Raw genomic sequence first — 12,737 nt, 5'->3', positions numbered from 1 at the left:
CTGCCTGAGTCACTTTTGTTTGTCCTTTTGGCACAATACTCAAATGCTTCCACATCTCTCTTGATTTCCCTAGTATTCCAGGATATGTTAAAAATCTACATCAAAGAGACCACAGGGAGATCAGCCAGCTGTTCTAGTACTTTTGAGTCAAAACTGTCTAGTATTTGTTGCTAGTCAAGGCCTTATAAATAGTAACAGCTTTCTCAGGACTATATTTCTGTATTTGAAGATGCTTTGTCATCCATTCTTATGTGATAAAAGTCCTCTTCTTTTTGTTCTATTTGGACAATAACTCAAATGAACATTTCTGCATTCATTGTATTTTTAGTGTATTTTGCCATTACATCTACTGGTGGGCTTGAGTCATTATTCAGGTTTATTTGTTTATTGTCTTAGCCTTTTGGTTTGTTTTCTGAAAATGTAGAATGAACTCAAAACTTGTTTGGGACTGGTAGTGGTGCTGCGCATTCAATTGTAGAATATAATAATTTTTTTAGGTACTTTATGATAGGGAGATCTGTTCTGTCATGGTTCTGCAGTTCAGAATAGTAAATCACAGCTCACATAGCATATTTGGGAGAAGAAAAGCAGCTCCCTAGATTATTCTTTTCAGCAGTTACAGTGGAAATCTTTAAAGAGTTTTTTTAAGTTCTGACAATGTCTCCTAGAGCTTGAGGTATTCCCTGTTGGGGGATGGGTGGGTGGGTGGAAATTTTAATTTATATCGGTAACAAAATGCTAAGTTATAGAGAGTAATCTTTAAAGAATTTTAAAATCTTTAAAAAAAATTAAACTGGTAACTGTCTTAGCTTCAGTAAAGTGTTGGTAACCGTAGACTGCAGGTTCCCTGTAAAGTTTACATCAGTAAGCAGAGACATTTAATCTGTTAAGACAGTCATCAGTTTTAACCCTGAACCATAAAGTTGACGATGACAGCTGTTCCACTAACCTCCGGTTGATAGGAGACGTCCAGGATAAAGCCCCATAAACTTATTTCCCATTTGAACTCTAAAACGTGGAGCAATGCACGCAAAAGCTATCTGTAGGACATACCTGGGGAAGCAGAGCACTCCTCGACAAACACGCTGGTGTTAGCAGTAGCAGCATGGGCTGCGGTGGTCCACTGAGAGCATGATGTCTAGTTTTCTGCGGTTGCAGGCAACCCTGCATTAAACGTTGAGTCCACTGTGGTCAGCTGAACTTGCCTGAGTTATGTGAGACATTTTAAAAGCAAAGATTATGGTTTTTTTAGACTGTTAACTGTAGAAGCAAAATAAATTCCAATAATCTTTTTTTCTCAAGGAACCAGTGACATCTGTGAACCTCACTTAAATGTCTCCGTTTGGCTAGACTCCTGTTGGTAACAATCTTAGCAGCATCCAACAAACTAGATTTATTCCACCAGCACATCTTTTGTGTCCCTTATTTCCACATTCATTATTTGTTTAAATTTTAGTGTGAAGACATCAGGAACTAAAGAGCCTGCCTATTTATGTGGCAATGGTCTGGATGTGAAGAAAGTACACAGGCCCTCAAACCGGCATGTGCTGCAAAACACTGGACAGTTGACGGAGAAAACAAGAAATAATTTTAGCATAAGCAATATCACCAAAACCCCCATTACCCGTAGTGAAGGTACCAGAATATTCAGACATTTAGCACCAGCCAAGGCAACTTTAATTCTTAAACCGCATAATCGAAAATAGAGTACCCTGCCAATTCAGTAAAAGGATTCATCCCATTGTCTCTTCTAAATTTAGGGAGACAGAACATCTGCCATGGAAATGCACAAAAGTGTCTGTTAATCTCAGTTGTGAGCCTTCATTCTTTCTGCCTCTCTCTTAACTTCAGTTCTATGTTTTCCTCAGTTCACGTTTCCCTTGATTCATCCTTCACTTTCTTTTGGAAAGTGATTTTCCTTCAACTTTTTTGTTTGTAAATGTTACCTTTACCATGTTTTAAATAGTGTTTTCCTCCTTCCCTATTTCCTCGTATTTCATGTTGTCTGTCGTCTTTACATAATGCCTGGTACTTTGGTTCGCTCTGCCCTTCTGCTTATCTCCTCACATTTCTTTATTCAGCCCTGGTTTCTTCCCTTTTCTCTCCTTCCTATCCCTTTCTATACGCTGCATCAGATTCTTTGTTTGCAGTGCTGGAATACATCGCAAATGGTGTTTTCGCCTCTCCCCTGCCCTTTTAGTTACTGAAATATGCACATAAGAATTCAAATATGCTTCTAAAAATAGTAAAAGGATAAAACAGTTTGTTTCAGTCTTTGCTTTATTAGAACTTCTGAGAGGAAAGCACCATAAAGATCAGCTGCAGAGAAAAAAATAAAAGCAAAATAGAAAACAAAGAAATATAGCTGTAACCTATTTGATTTAAAAAAAAAAAAAAAAGGCAAATCTCCTGTGTGCTCTACCTGGACAGTGTCAGTATGGCATGTGTAGTTCTAAGTGGCATTTTATATCCTGGGTCTTTTTGCTTATGTGAGGGGGATTATTGTGTATTTCACAGTTATGTTAGCTTTAATATCCACCACCAGAACTTGGTGTGAGATTGAAAGGAAATGGTTTATCTGAGGCATTTTTAGAGAAGATGAGAATCATGTAAATTCTGAAAGATGTGGTAGATGAGAATTTCTTCCTGCAGGAAAGTCGTCCAGGCAGGTACCTGTAAAGTCCTGGCATTTCCCATTGTCCAATAGACTCTTCTTCTCCAGCAGATGGATTTGCTCTATCTTTCAAGACTACTTCGGCATTTATTTCCCAAATAAAAACAAATAGATATTTGTGAAATGATTATAAACATCATCAGCCCCTGTGATGCTCCAGTATTATGTAGCTTTATCTCAGGGTATGGATTCCTGAAACTGTGTCCCAAATTCTGTTGAACTACTTATTACAGTGCAAACAGCTTCTAAAAATAAACTTTCCCATTAGCTATTATGTTTTATAAGAAATTTCTCTTCAGAAAAGTTTTATTTTCCTCTTGAAAGAATAAAGTTTATGGCTTTATTTCCTTCCCCACAGCCCCCTAAAATACTGATAAGGCAAGTACATTTACTGGCTGCTTTTAAAAAGTATTTGGGGTGAATTAAAGGCTTCATAAAAATCCTCTGAGACGGGGAGCAATTACATGTGATTAGGCAAAAGGCTGATAATCAGAAAGCTACTAGAGCTAGATAGTGTAGGCCCTGATACAGGCATTGTGTTTACACATGCCCATTTGTGGTGGATTGTATTTAGCAAGTATTTGTTTTCCTTGGTAACAAAGTGAGAAACAAGTGTCTGCCTTGTGTCATCTCTCTGAATGTCTCTCACTTTCTACCTTATGTCTTCCTCTCTTCCGTTGAAACCTATTGCATCTTCCTACTGCTTGTCTTACAGGTAAGTGTATTGAGAAACCAAGCACAGTTCCCTCAGTCTTGTCTTGATGGAATACAAGCCCATCCTCTGAAATAATGTGTATGCCTTTGAAAACATCGACTTGAAAGCCTCATTGGGAGTTTAAATTACATTTAAATGTATTCAGTGTTTAAGCTCAGGATGAGAAGATTTCTCCCAACATTAGAAAATCACAGACTTCCTCCAAATATGATTTAGTCCTTTTTTTTTTTTCTGCAAATATTTGTGTTCCATATGTCATTAATTTTCTAGCACCTTGATACTGGCATGTCTTTGTGCCAGTGCCATTCCTCCACTTCTCACTGGTACCTTTCTGGTCATGATCATTTTGCCTTTTAATTAGTGGACACTTTCCTTAGCATATAGTGATGTGAACAGTAGGATTTGATATTTCTTGTTTTTTTGGCTAACCAATCCAAGGGAGAGGACAGCACTTCATCGAATGGGGAAAGCAATCTCCTTGCAGCAACTCTACCTCTCCTGAGTGGTTTCAGGACTCGTCGTACTAAGACTGACTTCAGAATCTCTTTTTACTTTGGGATTTATTCTATGCTGCTTTTTGTTTGCTGCTTTGCTTTAATACCGGTCCCAGCTTTGCTGTGGTGGAAGGAGAATAGATTAGACAACTGATTCCTATGCCCTCTGTAAAGGTACCGTTCTTTGCAGATTTAAAAAAAACCAAAAACTAAATGATATTCATATCCACGTGCATGTTTGGCTGTACCGTCATGGCTTACATCTCTTAGAGAAGTCACATGTCCAGCTGACTTCAACATATTGCAAAATCAGTAAACACAGTGCAGTTCATATTTCTTCAATGATGTGACCACACAAGGTCAGTGTGATTGGAGGTGTACCTAGCCATGTGTCATACGAGTAATTCTGGGAGAACACCATTCTTGCTAGGTCAAACACTCTTCTTTCCCAGAGATCTATCAGTATGCAGTGAGGTCCTCGTCAACAGGTCCAGCAGAGCTGTTAGATTACCCCTCTGAGGATGATAAAATATATAGGCAACTTCAGGCCAAACTAATGAACTGAAGAGAAGCAGCTTGGAAACATTTAAGCTAGATTATGTGGCAGATAGAAATTCATGGTCATTAATAATATTAAAAAAAGAAGACTGCTCATGATGAATTCAGAAAACAAAAATTAATATTGAGCATTAATGGTAGAATAGATGTCCAAAAATTCGCTACAGACATGTAAGGTCGTTCAGTTCTTCAGTAACATTTTTTCTTAGATAATTAAAGCAGCAGACAGATCCTCCAGTGTTTTAACACAATCTTTCCTTTCCAGTAAAAAACATATAGAAACTATAGCTGTACCATCACAGGTGGAGGGAATGGCAGCAAACCACTTCTTGGCTGCATCTTCTACTTCAGTTCTACTAGATCTACTGTTTAGGGAGAAATTTGATGGATTAGTTCCCACAACATTATGAGAAAGATCGTTATAATTACTTTTGTTTTAGCACTAGAAAACCTGTGTATAGGAAGGTTACATGACTTGCCCAAGGCCACGTTGCAGGTCGATGTCAAAGGCGAGGAGGTAGACCAGAACTGGCCACTCAGCCTCCTGTTCAGATTTCATTAGGCCAAGCTCCTCCTATTTCTGTATTCCTTACCTGGAAAACGTGTGGAAATACATTGTATTACTAAACTTGCAGTACCAAAGTAACAGCTGGGAAAAGTGCTAATGGTGGGCTGGGGTGCGCTCAGAGCTGACATTGGGTCTTGCTTGTGATGGAAAGCCAGGTGAGTGTTAGCAGAAGGGATGGGGAGGGAGAAACTTCTCTTTCTCTAGTGTTTTTCTCTTGATTGTGTGGTTATGTAGTTGGCCTACTCAAGTAAGATGCAAGTCAATTGGAGAATCTTCTATATGTGTTCTTCCACTCATTTCCAAAGTTCATGTCAGCACGATGCTTCCAACACCACCTCCTCTCACCATGATCCACCAGCTCCATTCAGATACTGTTTTAAGTGAATACAGATGCCAGTCCCTATAACATGTTCTGTTTCTTATCGCAAAGGGCAACGGTTTCTTCTGTCCCCTTTTCATTTTGGGATCAGAAGCATAACTATGTAAAGTAATTGAAAACAATAATCCTTCATATATCTGATGCAGTGACCTGCATTTTGATGTGATCATTGATCTGACCAATTTCAGTGAGAGCTTGAGATACAATGGAAATATAAACTGATCTTTCCCCAGAACTGTGAAAGAAAACGGAATGTTAAACATGAATTAAGTAGACAGAGAACAGAAGAGGGGGATATCATGATGCTGCTAGATAACATCTTTGGTGTGCCTGCGACTTCAATATTGTGTGCAGGTGTGTTTTCATCATTCAAAAACCTTCAGAGATGCCCCCAGGGATGGATGGCCAGAGGCATGGAGTGGCTTCTCAGCAAGAGATGACTAAATAGCCTGGGACTCTTCAGCCTGGAAGAGACAGCTGCATTGTATTAGCAGTCTCTGGAAGTATAAACCTCTCTTCCAGCACAAGAACTGGAAAGCCCAATAAAGCTGTTAGGACTGATTCAGGAAAATGAAAAGAGGAGAGGTGCAAGCAGAGGTGATACTGAAACTTACTAACAAGTCTGGCCTGAATGGGTGGAAAAATCCCCTAAAAATCACCCTAAAGGGGTTCTTGTAAAAGTGGAATACAATTCTTGAGTCTTTTTGATGTGCACAGCTCTACCCTGTATTCTTTCCTTTTGTGTTCTCCTGGTAATGAACGAGACGTGCACATCTACTTTAAAAAGAGGTTAATTTTTTTGTCTTAATTGGAGATTTCCAGTGGCCAGCTGAATCCTTCCTCAATAATTAATGCCTGAAAGCATTTTCTCTAGTACTTACTTAAATTGAAATAACTTTGTTGCCCATTATTAGTAAAGCTGCATTTTGGTTCTGTGAGTGTGCATTACCACTGTCTGGTACTGCATTACAGGTATTGACTTGAGTTTAGCAATAGGGAAGCGTTGCAAGGAGACAGTCTGAGACCTTGTGGGTGAGCCTCCAGTTGCCACACTTCAGCTTTGCATGCCATTAGGGTCTTCCCCTGTAGTCAGTGGGGAGCTGCAACCCAGAAGCCAGAAACATCAGGCAGATCTAATTCAATTTATTTATGTGTTTATTCTGTCCGAGTCAAAACACAGAGCAGTAAGCCAATGTCTGTCTTTGTTGCCTTGAAAAGCTTTTAATGCTATTTCAGCAACTAGTGTCATACTTAAAGAAAATAAATCCTCTCAAATTTCTTATTCAGCTCAGTGCTGTGTACAGTAGCTGCATAAGTTATTTGCTAAATGTTTTATGACGAAGATTATGTAAGCTTTTACATTTTGGCACCAGAGAGTAACAGAACTGTGTGTAGTACTTTGTAACTTGATGTAGGAAGGAAGCTCTTCTAAGTCTTCTGTAATGTCGTGGCACAGCAGGAAGACGAATCTGAATTAATTTGCAAATTGATCCAGAGGAAATGTGACAATGAGCTTTATTTATTTTTTAGCTAAACTTTTCCAAGTCTCTCTCAAAGATGAGATCTTAAATCTGTACAGAGGTCTCTGAATAAAATCAGATTTTCTCAAAGGTGTCTTCAACTTCTGTCGACTTCAGTGCTAGTCACAGAAACTAGTGCGCTTTGCGAGAATAACACATAATAAATGTTGCTGTGCCTATAGTACGGAAACTGTATTTGCAGTTGTGCTAATGAGAGTCGTATGATGGCATGTCATACTTATATTCTATGTCATTACCTATAAATGATTGCAAAGTAGAAACTGGAGTGTACGGGTGTATTATATTTTTTTTATCTGAACTATATTGACTAATTTCTTGGGGTTCTTTGTAAGTGACTCTAATTTCCAAGCATGTCCAAAATCTTCTGGAAAATCCTGGGTATCTTCGTTCCTTGCTGGAAGGAGTCAGTCTGTCCTGGTGGCTCCACAGTTGTATTTATCTCCGCTCTCTCCCAGGCAAAACTGGAAGAAATTTCCCAGCTAAAATACAGGCATTGTGAACCGTTAGAAGACTGGCTTTCTTCCCCCAGGTGGGCGGCGATGTAACTGTAGTGAGAGTTTGGACTGTGAAAAATCAGTTGTTGTCTTCTCCTTTAGTTTTACTTCCTTCTAAATGTCACATCCTGTTCTTCCCAGGATGGCAGCTTAGCGGAGGTTCATATTTTAAACTCGGATGTCATTAATTTTGAATCAAAACCATAGATACAATAAACCACAGTGAGCGGCATTTCTGTGGTGTGTTGTGTGTGGGCATCGCATATGCTGCAGGTTCATGAGACTAAAATGCCGCGTGCCGTCGTTGTACACATCTTCAGGGGCTGCATTGCTTCTGATGGCATCACTGAGGAAACGACTAGATTTTTGGTTGAGTCAGCTCCTCCACTTACACCCCAGCCATCCAAATAATGAGTCTGAGAAGTCATTTTCCCCATTAATACAAATACAAAAATTGTGAATCTAATGTCAACATAGGCATTAAATCCACCTGCAAATTGGACACTGAGCATACAGGCTGAAGAGAACAGCATGGAGCTCCTCAGCTGTATAGCATACAGCATACAGGTTAAGCATAAGCTGTGGAATTGGGGAAGCAGGATAGAGATTTGTTAAATTTAAAAATTGAATTATATATTAAAAGTAACAAAAAAGATTATTGCTTTGGATCAGGGAGGCTTTTGCTAAAAAATATGCCCCCAGCATATAAGTAGGTATAAAAGGGATCAATTTAAAGGGAGAGGAAGCAAAGATAGTTTTGCAGCGTGCTCCTATACCAGTCTCCTACAACAAAAACGCAAGACCTATGCTGGTTTGGGCTGGAGGAGGGAGGTGCTGGGCTTGGCCTTTGGGGTGGTGCCAAGCTGCGCATCAGCTCTCGGAGCAGTACAGCCGTTCCCGTACTGCTCAATGAGTGTTAGCGCAGCAGCTGCAGCATGGTCCAGTGTTTGGCGAAGATCCCATGGAGCATCTCCCCTGGTTCCTCATCCCTCTTCTTTTCTCGCCTGCCCTTCCTCCAGGAGACAGGAGCTGGTGGTACTCTGCCCTCGTCCCAGCTTTGTCCCCGCTCCTAGAAATGGTGCAGTTTTGTTTCTCGGTTGATAGCAAAAGATGACTTGAACGCAACGTGCAGTGCTGTAGGAGATTAATGTAAATGTTTCTTGTGAAAATTGATGGAGATTTCGGTTTAGTAGTGAGTGAGCTGCTAATCATGTTGTCAAGAGCAGCTGCTGGACAGGTATTCAAGCCTAGTTCTCAAAATCATAAACTTCATAAAAAATCACTTGTACTGACTTTTTTCCCCAGCATCTTTCTTTTCCACTTAATCATCTACGTTTCTAAATATGCCTTTCCTTCATGTGCCACAAACTTTAGATAAAGAAGCTTTATGCCAAGTCAGCCAGGACTGTAGTCATTTGAAATAATTATTTAAGTTGTTATGGACATTGCGTACATGTAGAAGTGAGCATTGCGTTGGATCCAAAGAGGATTATTCAAATGAAAACTGAGCATAAGAAAATGAAAAGCATATCGCAACATGTAACTGTTTAGTGAGTATTTCAGTGCAGATATAGGCATGGATGCATTTAACTGTTATACTGCCTTTTTTAAAGTAAATCTCGAGCTGTTTGATAAGGAAGCTGAATTTAAAAACGAAGCCTTTCTCATGACCTCTGCTCCCTCCTACGCAAAGGCAGAAGCAGGAACAGCCTGCATCTTGAAACGGTCAGTGCGGTGGCAGAGGGCCAGTGTCATGGCGCGGTGTCAGCGTTGATGACTGTGCAGAGGGGGATTGCCTGAAAAGTCTGTCCTTTGTCACCACTCAACTAGAGAGCTCAGGGCAGCGGCTTCTTGCTCCACAGAGTAGTAGGAAAGGTCTCCGCGAGCCTGCAGAGGAAGAAGAGATTGCCATCCAAGGAGGCTTCTCTGTGTGAAGGTTATGATAATGTGCCGTCCTGAATAATTCATCTCCGAACAGAGCTATGGCAGCACTCTGCCAGCTGTGACAATAAACTGTATGTCCAGGTACTTAGTCAAGCTGCCTATTCTGCTGGGTGAGCATCTTATTAAAATCTCTTAACTTGATACCAAGGCTAAAAATATCTTTGTTGCCGTTTAACCACAGAGTTTCCTTTTTAACATTTAAAGTAGTGGTGATCACTAGCCACTTACAAATACTGTGCCACCAACAACATCTGATTGATGCATTTAGATTTGCTGTCAGTGTATCACTAAGATGCTGCAAATAAAATCTTAAGCAAAGCAGTCTAAGGACATAGCAAACCTTTTGGGGGATAGTGTCAGTGGCAGGGTTATTGAGAGCATAGCTGTGAGAGAAGCGTATGGTCACAGAAATAAAGTATGGAAAAAATGAAGAAGGTGGAGAGGAGGCTTCCTAGTCAAAGGCAGAGTTGAGGACTAGGGGATTAAAGGAGGGCTTGTGCACCAACTTATCCATCTGCTGGAAAATAACCTACCAAACTCCTTCATAGATTTGTCAGGTTTTCTTAAACCTGTGTCTGACAAAATTTTCCAGAGGGTGGGAGAGAAAGCAAGAGGAATCAGGCAAGATGTTTTATTTCTCTTTGTACCATCCCATGGCAGGTGGGGACTGGGAGTTGGGCAGGACTGGTTTTGTTTCCAGAAGAGGAAGCTAAGGTCCTGAAAACTGGTGGGTGGCTGGGCAGCAACAAAAGATTTTTCTCCTGGGACGCAGGGGCATCTCTCTGTCCAACCTTGATGCTGAGCCTTTCAGGAGATGAAAGGGATATTTTCTTTGCAAATACGTCAAAGTTGGGGCTGGTACTGAAGCACTGCGTGAGCCACGGCCACCAGCAAAACTTCAGCTGAAGTTTTTGCTTGCTAAAACTCAAGCGGGGAGGAATAGAGGGAAACTGTAGAAGCATCTTTTCCCTCCTGTAGTCCTTGTGGATGGATGTGGGGGGCTGTGGCATCCCTTGTTATAAATCACAGTATCCTTCAGAGTATTTTCACTGTTCCTCATTTCTTACAGCCCCAGCAGGACTGTTGTGCTTAGCAGAAACCACTAGTCCCATCAGACACACCTATGTCAGACCTGCTTGCTAGGAATGGCTTAAGAAAGTGCTGAAAGCAGGCCCATGGGGAGCAGGAGTTACACTGAACTGAGAAGATACTCTAGAAAGGTCACAAAGCTCAAGCCAGGCTCTAATACTATTCCACCAAAGTTAAAGCTGTTGGATTATTAGAAGAATAAGGTGTTTCCAGTAAAAGAAGACTAAAAAGAGGTCTCTTTCCTAAAAGAAAACACACGTGCAGCATCCTCGTATTTTGCTGCTTTAATAGCACTATAACTCCTTAAAAGTACTGCTATAGGTTTTTTTTCCTTTGTGCTTTGGTGGACAGTAATGTCTAGATGTACTAGATTTACAGTTACCTTGGCCATACCTAGTAATTTGAACACACCAAGTGATAGCTGTGTGTGATAAAATACAAGCTGTATCTGGCTGTTTGTTGTCTTCTTTGGAGCTACTAGTTGTCAGGATGCAACATCCTCTGTGCCACCCAGCAAGACTGGGTGGTGAAGCAAAATAAAGAGTGTTTTCCCCTCGACCCTGGAAGTTTTTCAAACCAGGATCTCAATTTGTTTACCCAAGTTTGCCCACACATCCTTACGTGCATACAAGAGCTGGATACAAGCATCCCAGCTGAGCTCTGAAATCATGTGGTGACTTGATAGGGAGATAAGTATCCACAAGCTTTTAGAAGTACTGAATTCAGAATAGCAAAACTTTCCAAAACAAATATTATTTTAAATGCATCTCACATTGTAGCATCTGCTTTTCCCTGCAGTTCTGAATATGGTTTGTCCCTGTCCCCCAGCAGCTGTGACCTACAGGGACAGGTACATGGGTCTTCATGTGAAGTTACAGGTAACCTATCTGCTTCAGTTACCAGACTGACCTGAATCCTTTACTGACCCATGGTGTCTCTTCCCCATCTGCTTGCTCAAAATTGCAGTTGCAGGTCCAGTCCTTGCCGGAGCCTCTGACAACTGCCACAAGCTGGTGGTGACTGATCTAGGTGCTACCTAGCTCCTGCAGTGCCTTTCTGCAAATAAAGGTGCATATTGCAACCCCTTCCTTTACTTGCTGGCCAGTGACTAGATGTCCAGGATTAAACTTTGATCGTCCTAGTTGGTTCTTGGCCATCGGAGCAGCTGGGTTTATTTTTGCTCCCCTGGCCTCTGCGATGGTAGGCTGGGCTCAGTCCTGGACTCCTGAATGGCGTGGTGCCCATGCTCCCAGCCTGCCAGCTGAAGGCTTGGCTCTCCTCTCTCTTGCTGGCTCTAATGGGATCTCTGGGTCCTCTCCTTCCCACAACATGACTGAGGCAGCGAGGTGACATTAAAGTACTGGAACAGCAGATAAAAGGCCCTTACTATATTTATTGAGTGTTACAGATAAGTAATCCACTCTGCTGTCAATGTCTAGAGAAACAGCAAATAAAATATACATGCCCCTTGCTTTGATGTGATGAAATCTCCAGAGGACATTTACTTCAGTGGCATTCGCAGTGCAGCTGTAGCGTGCGTTTTTCAGTGGAAAATATAAGATTTTCGTGTCTTTATGCATTGCTTTAAAAATATTGCTATGGCTGATTCTTGTATGCTGGACAATTCCATGGTCTGAAAGCTGATTTTTTTTTCCAAAATGTTATTAAAATCATCTTAACCGTTTTTGTTGGAAGGGAAAAAATTAATAGTTATTTTGTGGTTTCATACACAACATTAAAACAACAGTCTGGTTTTCATTTAAACCAATAAAAGTATGGAAATTCAAAATGAAGGCTCTCTTCATGTCCTTAGATCAACTTGTTGGCCTTGCTAAAACGCATAATGGATGGAGCAGGAGAAAAACCTCAGTCTTACAACTTGTAGCGCTGTTTTCGCACACAGTTCAGCTCTTTTGTTGCTGGATTTCAAACTTGACATCACTTTATTGCCTGTCTTCTCAAGCTATAAAAACTTCCTCTGTTTTGTAAATTTGCAGCAGTTTAGAATCCTGTGAACCACAGACATTATTTTTAAAAAAACCTAAGCAGTAATTATTAATCAAATTGGTTAGCAAACATACATCAGTAATTGAGTTAATACACTTCTGAATTTTGAGATATAAGCCTGACTGTTTGGGACATTAGTAATTTATGGCTTATGGTATGGTCAGAAAGAGACCAGAGGCTCCGGCACAGCTGCAGCACGGGAAACCCCGGCCAGCCCAAAGGAAACAGCCCGTCCCCCTGCAAGCGGGGCGTCCCTGGGATGGGACCCTGAGCG

The sequence above is a fragment of the Phaethon lepturus genome, unplaced genomic scaffold, assembly GCF_000687285.1.
Source record: "Phaethon lepturus isolate BGI_N335 unplaced genomic scaffold, ASM68728v1 scaffold16002, whole genome shotgun sequence".
Taxonomy (NCBI): domain Eukaryota; kingdom Metazoa; phylum Chordata; class Aves; order Phaethontiformes; family Phaethontidae; genus Phaethon; species Phaethon lepturus.
This window is presented reverse-complemented; position numbering follows the sequence as displayed.